General features: G+C 46.0%; 1 protein-coding gene across 1 annotated transcript in view; it reads right to left on the bottom strand.

Moving 5' to 3' along the window:
* MAPK1 (mitogen-activated protein kinase 1) overlaps window positions 1–13692 on the bottom strand; it is an 806732-nt gene that overhangs the window by 293505 nt on the left and 499535 nt on the right. The gene's annotated exons all lie outside the window — the stretch shown is intronic.

Genomic DNA, 13692 nt, shown 5'->3' with positions numbered 1-13692 from the left:
ATGGACATACAGTCCTCGCACTCCGAACAATGGTGATCAGCTCCCAAACACCACAGACAGACCCTGTGAGGGTCAGTCAGCGACATTTTTTTCCACAGTCTCAGCATTTTTTAAAGCCGGACAGAGGGGTCGTCGGTTCAGACGAGGAAGCCATTGAGTATGGATCGAATATCACAAGGAAATTAGAATAATTCTCTACGAAACTGAGCAACGATATTCCGAGGCACTGAGTAAGCGCGGAAAAACGGAACTGAGCAACGGACGCTGCGCGCGGCCTTTATAGGCAGGATGACGTCGATACGGCGGCTGTCGAGGGACATCGACTCAGCGGACGTCGACGCGCAGCGCCCTCTAGAGAGAAAAACATTCCGAGGCCAGCAAAGCTGGAAAGAGATATCTAAGATAAGGAATACGTCGGAGGACAGAATCCCTTCGAATTTATGATATTGCATGGCTGGCACCGAGATCCACTGAAGATTGCTAAAATTTTGCGAGCGCCTCTACTATGCCCAAGGTGCTGTGGGGGGCGTGGATTCCCTCGCTCATCTATGGCGGCACTGCCGGAAAGCGCAGAGATATTGGAGGGATCTCCTGGGGTGGATGACTGAAGTTACTTAGGAGCGTCATCCAATGAATTCTCTTCAACTTCTTTTGGGAGCTCCCCCAGCTAACTAGCAATATAGATATCCTAGAATGTGGGAAGCCATGGTTAGGGCAGAAATGGAAGCGCTCCAACACCCCTTGTCACTGTCTGGCTACAAAAACGTAAAGAAATGTGCACAATGGACAAACTAACGGCTATGGTCAATGACTAAGTAGACTCCTTTAGGGAGTAATGTGAGCTTGCTATACAGAAATGGGGTGGGATGTTCATTAGTGAATTTATATAGAATGTCTGAAGCGACGTTAACCCGGCTCACGGCTGGATTTCTATGTTGTTGAGAGATACAGAGGTCTGAAATGTGGTGAATAATGTGAGATGGACCAGTGAGAGACTGGAGGAGGCATCCAAGTGCAGTGAAGAATCAGAAAGGAAGAGGGCATAAGGATCCAGAGGAGATTAACGGGCCGTGAGGAGGTAGTATTATTATACAGGCCTCAGTTTCTCAGTAGCAGATTGTGCCTAAAAATGTGTCATTCATTTGAAATCACTTGTTTTAGTTGGGGCAGGTGAGTAGGTGGGGGGTGGGTTGGTTGGGAAGAAAATGTGGGGAAACCGCTGTTATGGTATGAGTGCCTTTTTCTTTGTCCGTGTATTTACTCAACAACTAAAATTAGAAAAGAAATTGCTCTAGGATCAGTATGGATAAGGAATGGAGTCGAGAGCAGAGTCGGGAGCAGTTGTTTGCAGTGAACTGTGCCGTTTCAAATGAGGCTGTTTTCACTGTCCATTGAGTCTTGCAGGAGGAGCCTACTTCAACTCGGAGCAACTGCAGAGCGAAGCAGAGTCGAGAGCAGCTGTTTGCAGTTAGTTTCATTAGCTGCATGCAGTAAGTGATCAAGCTCCCCGCTCCAGACTCTTAGCTCCTACTACTAATAACTGTACTGAACTTAGCCCTGCGTCTGAATCAAACTCTGCTGGGCATTGCTCTCAGGGGCTGTGGGCTGCTGAGGTGCTTGCCTTGACTTGACTTGGCTTGGCTTCCAGGATGTCCTCTATGAAAGACTTGCGCGGTACCATTACTGCTCCCTGGAACATACGCTGTCAATCTTGGTGTAAACCTTTTTCTCCGGCACCCTTGGAGACAGCTGGGCGTGACCATTGGTCTCTCACTTTTACCCAGGAATTGACTTTGGTTGTGGTTAGTACACCAGCCTCCATCTTCCATGCTGCTCAGCCGGACATGTGGGTTAATTTAAGAATCACCTATGAGGTCGGGCCTACAGAGTTGGGCTGGCCTGAAAACTCCGTCCCAGGAGCGGATGGCGGAAATTGAATCTGTCAAGGGGAGCAGTTGGGGGGGCCTTGATGTAACGCTCACCTGATTCCCGCAGAGGCGCCGGTCTTGACTGGGTGAATGCCGTATCTTCAAAGGTGATGTGTAACACACGGTTGGCTCTTTGGGCTGGACCTCTGTGCACTGTATGTCTGACTCGAAGAGTAAGATGTCTTAGGTAAGTGAACGCCGAGCTCTCCATCTGCCTCGGGGCAGGGTGCCGTAACCAGTTTCTTCACTGGATAAGGGTGCAGGCCTCTTGACCTCAGAGGACTGCTGTCCGTCGTTAACTGCACGAACGGTAAGTTCTGGGCACTTCAAATGTCTTAAAAGTCTTTTGTAATGATATCTCTTGTTTTGCAGGGTTCCGGCGATGGCGGATGGCGGGCTGATGAGAGTTGAGGATCGAACCCGCGAGAGGAATAGAAGCGCCTGGAAGCACGTAAGTAAGCGCTTGTAGCCTGCTTCACGATGCGCACTAACTGTCCCTTTTATCTTGCAGGTACAAGTTCGGAGCTTTACAGAAGCTGAAGGGTGCTGGAATACCCACTGGATTCGGCGTGGGAAGGAGTAATGGCACGTGAGTAATAAAGTTGCCCAATGTCTTTAAACGCACCTTCTTTTGTCTTTCAGATGCAGGATACAGCGCAGAAGGCCTCCGGAGCGTGCGAAGAGCTGGTAAGCTTTTGTCTTTCAGATGCCGGAATGCAGTGCGAAGACCTCCGGAGCATGCGAAGAGTAGGTAAGCCTTTGTCTTTCAGATGCCGGAATGCAGCGCGATACGTTGGTGACAGCCGATGGACCAGGTAAGAGATGCGCTGCCACTGAAGACCGTAGTGCTAACCTGTTCTTTCTTTGTCTTTACAGGTGCTGCTGAAGACTGGATTCCAGGATGGTAAGCCTTTGTTCCCTTAGGCCCAGGATCAGAAGCAGAAGACACGATGAGCGTTCTGCTGCAGAGAATGCAGAATAACGCAAAGCAAGATTCATCCATCGGTTGTGGTTTAAATAGCCTCCTGTAGTGCTTAGGTGTCTCCTTCCACAGCCACGCCTAGGTAAGAAAAGAGTTCCTGCTTTCCAGAAGAGTTCCAGTGTTCTGAACCTAGGGAGTGGCCCCTGCCCCACCCAACAGGAAAAGTAGTCCCAAACAGAAGAGGATCAGGGGTTCAACTGGCAGGTAAGTAAGCAGCATGGTCTGCTGCAGGTAAGTCCACCCAAGCATTATGAGCCCGGCGCTTCCAGCGCTGGGACTGGGCATCTTTATGAGCCTGGTGCCACTGGCGCCAGGACAGGGTCCAAAAAGTCCCAATTGGGACTGGCTGGCACTCGGAACCGGGGTTATGGGTCTGCTTTCAAGAGAGTCTGGCAAGTCCTGATCTTTTGGAAGCAGAGATCATGACACTTGAATCACAGACTTCTACAAATAGAAGCCTTCCCCAATTGTTGTGTACTGTGGGGAACGTACCCCTCCCCCTTGAAACAGGGGCTATACTCTCTGCGTAAGGAGAGGAGGGACCCTCTGGTGCCTTAAATACATGCCCTAAGCTTCTGTTTACGCCGGGGAACCCACCTCCACCCCTTGAACCAATGGTGATCTTCCATTATGTGGGTGTGGGGGCAAATCCTGGGGTCCTGAACATTTCAACTAATATTGATGCTGCCCTCATCCGTTGATTCACATGGGATACAAGTCCAGCGCTACTCACTCAGCCACTACTCCATCGGACACCAAAATTAATCCCGGCCTCGAGACCTGTCTCCGGGCAATGGGTTATGGACCATTATTTTGTAAAAACCCGCTATAACTAGCACAGAGATTAAATCTATCCCTGCCATGAAGGGTAAAGCAATGCTTGACCATTCAGTGATGGCCTCACAACCCAACTTCAGGGGGCCCAAAGATCTAACTGATATCCGCATTACTGAAAAGGCTGACCATGCGGAGGAAGAATTGGAGGCTTTGAATTTAGACCTTATCCAAAATCAGCCTCATAACTCATGCGAAGCACCCACTTTTGACTCACCGACCCCTCTGGTCGACATGATAAACTGCGATATGGCTGGCCACAAGCATGGGTGCTCATTGCCACCCTCTTTGGGGGCGGTGGGCCCTGGGGGCCAGGATGAATCATCAGCCCTTCATCATACACTAAGGGAGATAGATGAGCGCATATGTTTGACTCACCCAACTGTATCTGTCCTAAATATGGTGTTGAACTCATTCGTCTCCGTATATGACAATATCTGGGCTGATTTGAAATCTACTAATGCGGTGTTGGCCGATGTTACCCATAAACTTTAGGAGATTGGGTCAGAAGTTTGCTTTGGCCATTTTGGAATGAGGGAGGCGGAAGCTGTATTGAGGGGGCAGCACTCTAATGTTAATTTTGTTAATGACCCGGTGGCTGTTATTGAAATCTCAAACAATGCATGTGTAAATGACCATTTGACCATCCAGGAGCTGGTTGAGGAATTGGCTGTGGGTATCTTTCCAACTATCCACCTGGCTCATGGTTCAATGGGCACTCCCCCCCCCCCCCCCTTCATTAACCTCACTAAATAATTATCTATGAGTGAGGGAGTTAAAGGTGACATGGGAGATGAGGGGGTGCTGCCAAATGCTCGGGCTAGCTCCCCACTCTTGGCCAAATCTACTAATGCCTTGAAAGGGAAAATGATGAAACGCAGAATGGAGCTAGGAAAAACAGAATTCTGTCACTTAGAACTGCTCATTGTACCGTTTTCCGTACCAGATTGTCACCTGTGCCGGAGCACGCGACTCCGAATTTGGAGTCTTTGCCAACCATTGAGGTGGCTGACTTCATGGCACAGACGGACATTGGCGTGCAGGACCAAGTTCCTGCCATTTCAATCCTTACCAATGGCACCTTGGGGGAAAAGTGGAGCTCTTTCAGTTGGTAGGGGCCCTCCTGATACTAGTTATGGCCTGGAGGCGAATGGCCTCCCTGTTATTCCCTTCCCTCCCGTATCATGGGGTGGTCAGAGTGTGAGTACCCATCTACCTAGTTCATTTGCCAACCATATTCAGTCCATCTGAGGACCAACTGAAGGGGCGTCCACTTCTGCCACGATTCCTTTAAAGGATATGGTAGGTAAGATCTGGCCCCCAGGTGAAACAAAGGCTGATTTTGCCCCCAAAAGGTCTAAATATGGAGGGATTGTTTGGTGCAAATCGCCCATCCATTGCTATTAAGGGTAGGGCAGGCAGCCCCGAACCTCTATCTCTTGCCTCTAAATTTGTTACTGACTTGGATAATGTGGAGGTTGGGTCCGGAAAGGGCAAATCACAGTTTTTGAAAGACCTGGTTCATATCCCACCTGAATCCAACTATCCCCAGGTTTCAGCGGGGATGAAGGATTTGCTTCAGCGACTCCATTACCCTACCAGATCTGCTGCAGGAGACTGTTTAAAGGCTTGTGCAGCTAATAGTGTTGGGGCCCAAGGGTCCAACGGTGCTCCCTTGAGTGGACGCACCTATTCTGCTGCCCTTAAGGGGGCAGCTGGACCTCAGCAGATAGCGAAAGGACTTAGCAATGGATCTCACCAAATCAAAATTTGCTGTATTCTTGAGTCTGACTACCGGATCTGTATGAACCAGCCTAACATTCTAGCTATTTTCGCAGCTATTCTTTGTTTGGCTTTGGTGGCTCCGGCCGACATTTGGAGGGTTTCCTTCCCAGAGAGAGAGAGGACTTGAGCACTAGTATCATCTACCTGTCCTCTCCCTTGGTAAGGGAACTTATTTTCACACAAAGTGAAGCGCTACTTGGTGTGGGATTTGAAATTTCACTGATGTGTGGGTGAGGAATGGAATGCCATCTAGTAGGGAAGCTTTACCCGTTGTTAGTCAACCAACAGTAGCAGTTAATCCGGACCAGTCTGATTGTAGGGGTGTGATGACGGACATTGACTGGGCCTCAATCATCTCTTCCTTATGGCAAACACTGGTTCAGTGAGAATGAGGTCCCTATGGGTGATGTTTGGAAGATTGCACCGTTATGTTTAAAATCCAGGAATACCCGAGGCAACTCCCATCTTTTTTCTAACATTTCCTGTATGAACAATTTAAGACGTGCACATTGTATTTGCCTACAGGAGACCTGGCTGGCATCTGCACCTAGTTTAGACAGGTAAAGTCTCTTTATTCAGCCAGCCAGGGAAGGTACGGGGGGGGTGTGGTGGGGAATGGGGGACGGGGGATTGGCTGGTTAGACCTTTATGTGGACTTTTGATTTCAGTGGAACTCTCCTTGGGTCTTAGTGGGGTAGAACTCGCAGGCCTACCGTTTGGTGCCCTGGGTGTGGGCTGTAGGACTGCAGATGGATTGATCAATCTTTTATTGCTCAATATTTACTGGCACAAGGGCATGGAACATGTGGATCTTTTTGTGGATGGGGTCTGCCTGGCAGTTGATGTTTGGCTTGGGTCCTATTCAAATGGGAAAGTAATAGTGATGGGAGGTCCGAACGCAGACTGACCAACTCCACCAATTGTTGGAGCTTGATGAGATTCCCAATGATTACTCAGGGGAGAAATCCGCAGAACTTAAGTGGTGTGTGGGACTGGGGGGGGGGCGCACTTCCCTCTTGTGGGAAGAACGGTTGACTCCCGTAACGTTGGAGAATGGCACACGTGGCACAGAGGGGATAGCTCCTCCCTCAGTGATTATACCTTTGTTGACCCCTTCTTAATGAACCGCTGCCGGTCATTTTAGATTCAGAGGACTGCCTGGAGTGATCACTCCATTCTAACTGCGCAGTTCGATTGGTTTCCTTGTACTAGAAAATGTTGGTAACAGCTCTGGCTGACAGCTAATGTGGCGGGTAATGCAGTCAGATGGACTGACTTGAATATTCGCTGCTTGAACGCTAATCTCTCACTGGCACTTAATCCGTTGATTTACGAGTGAAAGTTTATCAACTTTAATGCGAATGAGCTTCACTCGTTTGTTGGACAAATGATAGATGGGCGGGCAGTGGAGCCATCAGGAATCTACAAGTCATGCACATTCATTGCTATAATGCCGAACTTGCTAATGCAAAAAAAACGTGAAGAGAGTAGTGAGATCCAGCGTACTCATCTTGATGCGGTTATCCGTAAGGAGTTAATTGGTAAACTTAAGCAATCATAAAAATTACTGTCAATCAATTAAGTCTCAAATGCTCCAATGTGATGTAGAAAAGATGCTTGGGATCCTAATTACCACCGATTTGAGTGCCTTTTGTTATTTGGTTAATGGGCAGGATCCCAATTATGTAACCTGCCAGTTGAACTCAATATCTGAACAGGAATGGGTCAAGTTTTACGAGGAAAGGTTTGGGCTGCCTAAGGTGGACCCTACATTAGCTTTAGATCTAACCACTGGTGAAAGGTGGGACCCTCCTCTTGATATTAACACTATTCAAAAACTGATCTCCAAATGCAAGCGATCATGGGCCCCGGGCCCGAATGGCCTCACAAATACTGAAGGATAATCAACCTATTTGGGCTCATCTTTTGTGCCTGGAGTTTAGTGACATTCTCACCACAGGTGTAACTCCGATTTCTTGGAACACGGCCCACGTCGTCCCAATCTTCAAGTATGGTAGCAGGACTGATCCATCTAACTACCGTCCAATTTCAATTATTGATGCTGACTGTAAGATCTTCTCGTCATTTTTGCTATCACATCTTGAAGATTGGGCACTACCATCCGTTGGACCAATTCCGGAGTGGTTTTAGGAAGGGCCTCTCGACCAATATCAACGGTCTTGCCCTTAAGTGCGTGCAAGAAGCAGCGTGGACAACATCGGGGAGATGCACGTACATTGCCTTGATCGATTTGACTGCTGCTTTTGACTGTGTAGATCGGGCCAGATTGTGGCACAAGCTAGCTAATTGGGGCATGCCTATGGGGCTCCTAAGACCGATTAGCCGAGTTTATGAAAACTGTGGTATCCAGGTTCGCCTAAGCCAAAAAGGGGATATTTCGAAGATAATTTTCTCTTACCAGGGGGTTTGGTAGGGCTGCATCCTGGCCCCCTGGCTTTTCAACCAATATTTCTCAGACGTCACGCTCTCGCTAATGAAGAAAGGGCTTCTTGCACCTAAGATCGGAAAGGAAAAAAATTGTATGGCTTGCATAAGCAGACGACTTATTAATCTTTGATCTCACTAAGGTGGGGTTACAACGGTCTCTCACAAACTTTGAATTGTATGCTCAAGCCAATGGTTTATTAATGAACCCTAATAAAACAAAAATGTTATCCTTCAGGAAAGCGAGGGCAAAGACCTTGGGGTTTGTTGGAAATTTGGGAGGGATTACCCTGAAGCTTTCTGGGTCAGTGCGATATTTGGACTTCAATTTTTTAGCCTACCAGGGCTCTAAAGCAATAACTGAGCCCATTGCATATAAGGTGAAATTATTGGAGGCTCATATGGTAAGGATCGATAGAAGGTTTGGGTAATGTTCTCTTGATCCAGAACTGATTTTCTTTGAAAGCAAAATAATCCCCAAACTGATTTACGGCCTGTAATTACAATCCAAGCAAGTAAGTAGTATCCTCAATAGAATAGAGGGCCACATTTGGAGAAGAATTTTGGGCATCCAGAATGCGGTTCCTATTTCTGCAATTCGGTTTGAACTGGGGACAATTTCTATGTGGGCACGGGTACAATGGGCCTGTCTTTCTCTCTACTCAAAAATTATTACATCACCTCCAAATACCCTGTACCACCTAATGGGTAGAAATATGAATTTCTCTCGGACGCTGATCTCATTGAGGGATAGATCAGTACGCATCCTTGATCAGATTGGTTTGTCTGTTGAGATCTTGACTGCAAACCCTATGAAGGTCAAACGTGCATTATTCGATCTGGACTTGTCTCAGACCATTGATGACTTTCATTCTTATCCTTCTTTGCTCCACTTGAATCAAGAACATAGAACCAGAGGTTAGCTTACGAAGGTTATGCTCCAATTTCCAAATAGATCTTATAGAGGCACCATCCTTAGGGCTCGATGGAATGTGCTACCTACCAGGGAAATCTTAGCGAGGAGATCCTTAATCCCAGCGGGTTCAGCCAGTTGTAGGTGTTGCTCTGAGAAGTTGGAGATCTTAAAACATCTGGTTATGGAGTGTGGGTCATTAGAGCCATTGAGAGCAAAATCTCTTGAGCCCTTGAAAGTGAACTCCATTACATATCATGAAGAGTGGGCATGGAAACGGTGCCTTAACATCCATACTATTCATGAGTGTGAGTGTTTAGCCTCATCAGGTTTTATTAAAAGTTTAAACCTGTAGTTTCTATCTACTGTAATCTGTCCTCTTCAATTTCTTTTCTTTATAATACTTTTACTGTACAAGGTCTAGGATATATGTACTAGACACATTTTCATTTTCTTTTTTCCCCCCTTTCCTACCCTCTAGTAGAGACTTTTACCTGCGTTAACATATGTGCAACTATGTATTTGTTATGCTTTAATGTTTTAATTTGTTTGTTATGCTCCTATAAGATGAAAACTGATTTTATCTACTATCTAGTATTTTTATTATTAATGTTTATGTTGGATTGGACTTTGTGTAAGTTTTCTGATCTGATTTCGTTTTTCCATCTTGTAAAGGTTTAAACCAAATACAAATAAAATAAATAAGGAACGTTACACAGCTACCGGGTTTCATGTAATTTCAAAGAAATAAATTACTTTGTGGTAATTCAAATAATTTACTTTGGTTCAGGCCATGCATCATGGGACCAGCTAGAACAAAGCTGGTACATATGGAACCAAAGAGGACTCCGAGGAGCATAACGCATGCTGTGACTAATCAGTTTTCCAAGAAGCTCAGAGGATGCTGCTTTTCTGTTAGGGAGGGTATATGATGGAGTAAGTGATCACCTTAGTGAGTAGCTTAATCCCCTACAAGGGGAAAGCCAGTAATCTACCTGGGTGAAGCCTTGGTTGGTCTACATCACTAATAAAGGCAAAGTGTTGGAACCATCAACCCAGATGTTCACTTTCGAAGATGAATGCTCCTTTTGTTAGAGTGACGATGCATGTACTAGAAAATGTGCAATAGCAAGTTAATCAATTCAAATGATGCAAATGTGCGACCTTGGATGTTCTTGCCAAGCTTAAAGTCAGACAATGAATGCTACTCCACCTCCACTATCCACCTCCCTTCTTCTGCATTTGAATGGAAGAGCTCTGCATTAACTTGTGTAAAATTCTCTGAACTGAGCCACACCTGTCTGAGCAAGGAGCTACGATCAGGTAGTTGATGAAAGTACCATTCTTGTTCGCAACTCTTTCTTTGAAGAGGTCCTCGAGGAAGGTGTTTGTGAGATCAATAGTGATGGATCAGTTCTGTAGTTGGGAAATGCATATTTAATGAGTTGATTAGTGTTGCGACAAATTAAAGTCCAGGAGAGGGGTGAGAGCAGTAGACAGTTTATCTTTAAGCTGCAGTTGAAAGTTTAATTATTGAAGGTAGATGTGCTAAGTGAAGGTGACAATTACCTGGTGAGTCTGGAAAGGTATGTATGTTGTGTGGATAAGAAGTCTGACGGGTTAGTGGAGGGTTGTCAGACACTCCTATGGTTGTAAACAAAATGGGAGATTGCACCTTTCGAGTATGGTCTCCACCCACATTACAAAAGGAGCGGTAACCACTGCAAGGAAGCAGATTTTAAAATCAATGTTAGCAAGCATACTCCCAACCGAGTCATCATTGAGCTCTCAATGGTTACCAACTAGCTTCATTCCCTGCTTTTTTAGTACAGAAAAACAGGAATACTACAAGAGGGAGAAAATGTCCATGTAAAATAATAAGCTAAGTCGATATACAGTCTAAAAAGTAACTCTCTAGCAGAGGGGGAGCCAAGTCCTGGCGAAAGAGACAACCAGATGAAAGGAGCTCGATAAGAGTAGGAAAAACGTTGAGGCTGAAAATTATAGGAATTAACCCCCTTTCGAGGGTTCCAAGCTTACTACTCAGTACAAAAATGGCTGACAACATCCCATGAATAAGACGTAAGCTGCTAATGAATGCAAAAAATGCATTCTCCAAACTGGCCAATCAGATAGCGGGAGAAACAAAAATGTAGCCAAGGGACAAACTACTAAAAAAAATTTTTTAGACAAACCTGAAAAATAAGGCCACCACATGAATTAAAATATTTAAATTGAGAGAAAATATTCTGGAGGACAGCGGAAAATAAACAGAACCTGCAATTGGATTACGGAATTGAGAGACTGCTTCGAGGAGCTCTAAAGCAAAAGCATTAGCCATATATTCTTCATTCTGCAGTGGTCTATGCTTTAAAAGGCGTCACCTTTATTTAAAGGGTTTTATACAACATCCTGCTATATCTGAAGAACCAGACTACCACCTGGGGGTCCTGGTGCAAAAACAAATGTGTGCTCTCCCTGCAAAACTAAGAACCTGCAACAGCTTCCTGGATCTGTGATGAGCCATTCTGGCCTTTTTCAGTGGCTTCGAGGACCAAATGAGATACCAGTTTCCCAGGGTATGTGGCTTGAGCTTCTAAACTTCAAAGGCCAAAGGCTTTACAAAGACTAACTCCCCGTTTATGCCTATTACAACTACAAGGGGCCTACTGCCACACTCCTTGCCCAACACATGACAACCAAGAGCTGAGGTGTACTCCCGGAAGGTTGGATGATGAAAGGATCACATCTCCTACTCCTCTTCGGCTCTAAAACATCTGCCGACCCATTTCTACTTATCAAGGTCCATTCCTAGTCCACTGATGCTCCTCTAGCATGTTCCTGCATATCCCCCACAACCACCCTCACCATATCTCTATCCTTCACCCTGGTCTACTCCCTTCTACATTGACCAGATCGCCTTCTCTTTCTACCCTATCCCAAACCTCAATCCCTAGCCACAATGACTCTTCTCAATCACCCTACACCTACAATGTGTCACCCCGAAGGAGCATCCCATCTTCTACTCCACAAAACTAGCAATATAGAATGCCCAATCTCTTAACAAGAACGCCTTTCTTCCTAACCATTTTGACACCCACATCTTACTGTGATGCTGCCTTGCACACGGATAGAGCTACCTTTTCTCACTCACTCTGCCCAGCTTAGAACAAATACAGCTGCGCTGCCCCCTTATGATTGTATCTCCTCTTCTGAACACATTGCTGCCCATATCAGCTGCTCTTAGCATCACCCTCATCTACCAGACCTCTGACATCCAGAATCTCCTCTTCCATGATCTTGAACTTAGGAAAAGCTCTTCCCACTGCAGTCCCAGTCATATTTCTAAGGAGAGCTCAATTCAGCACGCACATGTTCCTTTGAGCTGTGTTACCCTGCACGTTCCCTTACTCCCTGCCTCCTTGCTTGCCTCCCTCTTGCACACACTCCCAATGGCACTAACCAGTAATCCAACAGTTGAGGGCAACAATGTAACTCACAATGCACCACTGGCAAATAAAGGTGTGCCCTGGCATCCTAAAATAATTGCTATTTGTTTGCACTACTGCTCTGGACTCAAGTCTTCTATTGCACCATAGCCTCTCCATTTCTTGAAAGCTAGACATGACCTTAGACAGTTGGTACTTATCACTTTCTAAACCACTGACTCCATGCTTTGCCTCCTCATTATCACAAACTCATTTGTCAGCTATTTCTCCAAAACTCTTCAGCTACAGGTACCAAGGAGACTAAGCGTGCATCCATTTAAAAAACACAAATATCTGGTCTTCAACTGCAACACTATTTGGAGACCAAATTAATGAGTGACATTCCTCAAATCTGGGTTCCATGGCACACACTTTAGAGACAGCGCTCACCCATGACTCAAATTCCTTCACCACTGCCATATGAGATATCCTCATTCATAGCTCATTCACAGTTATAACCCTCCTCCAGACTTTCTTCATACTGCGGCTTTCAGGGCACATTATACATCTCAGTGACTACCTCTGCAATCCACACTCACTTCTATAGGTCCGTGCTCCTCATCACACTATCTAAAGCCTCTAAGAAACCTTATGACCTGCATTGTATTCTCTGATCGACTTACCAATGATACTCAAATCTTCACCCATGAGCTGTCCTTTGGCAGTTAATGATGCCAATCTTCTATCCAAAACCAGGTGGTAATGCATTTTCAGGTACTCTGCTCCTTGAAAATCGAAGTTCTTTCACCTGGCCTCTAAAGCCACACCCCCTAATCCACAGATACCCTATTTCCACTAAACACCCCCATCTCACCCAGGCTTGCAACCTGGGGTTCTCCAACAGTGATCTGAAATTTCGGTACTAAGTTAAACAGGCTTTTTCTATTAAAATCGAAAAAAATGACAGATTTAGAAAGACCTCTCTGTGAATGCACAGAGCGGCCTTTCTAAATCTAACTGTCTTGCCCCTGCCGCACAAGAGTGCGCATAGGGGTTGATAGGCATGGCTGAAAACATCTGGACGGCGAAAGTGGGAAGAGAGGTAAGTGTGTGTGTATGTTAGTGTGGGGAGGGGGCAGAAGGTGGTGTATGGGTATTTGTGCATGCAATTAAACGTGTTAGGGGTAGCATAGGAACAGTGCAAAGATAAAAGGGAGAGGGGTTCGGGGGTGAACCCCCCCGTTTTCAGAAGTGAGGGGGCAGGTGGGTGGGGAAAAAAGTGATAATGGCGAATAATGCAGGCCGCACCTAATCAAAGAAAAAAAAGCACTCAGTGGAGTTGAAGTGCTGACATTACAGATTTCACCTTTCGCTCTA

This window comes from Ambystoma mexicanum, chromosome 10 (genome assembly GCF_040938575.1).
Source record: "Ambystoma mexicanum isolate Mex_15411 chromosome 10, UKY_AmexF1_1, whole genome shotgun sequence".
Classification (NCBI taxonomy): Eukaryota; Metazoa; Chordata; class Amphibia; order Caudata; family Ambystomatidae; genus Ambystoma; species Ambystoma mexicanum.
Note: the sequence above shows the minus strand (reverse complement) of the source record. Positions and strands in the feature narration are given on the sequence as shown.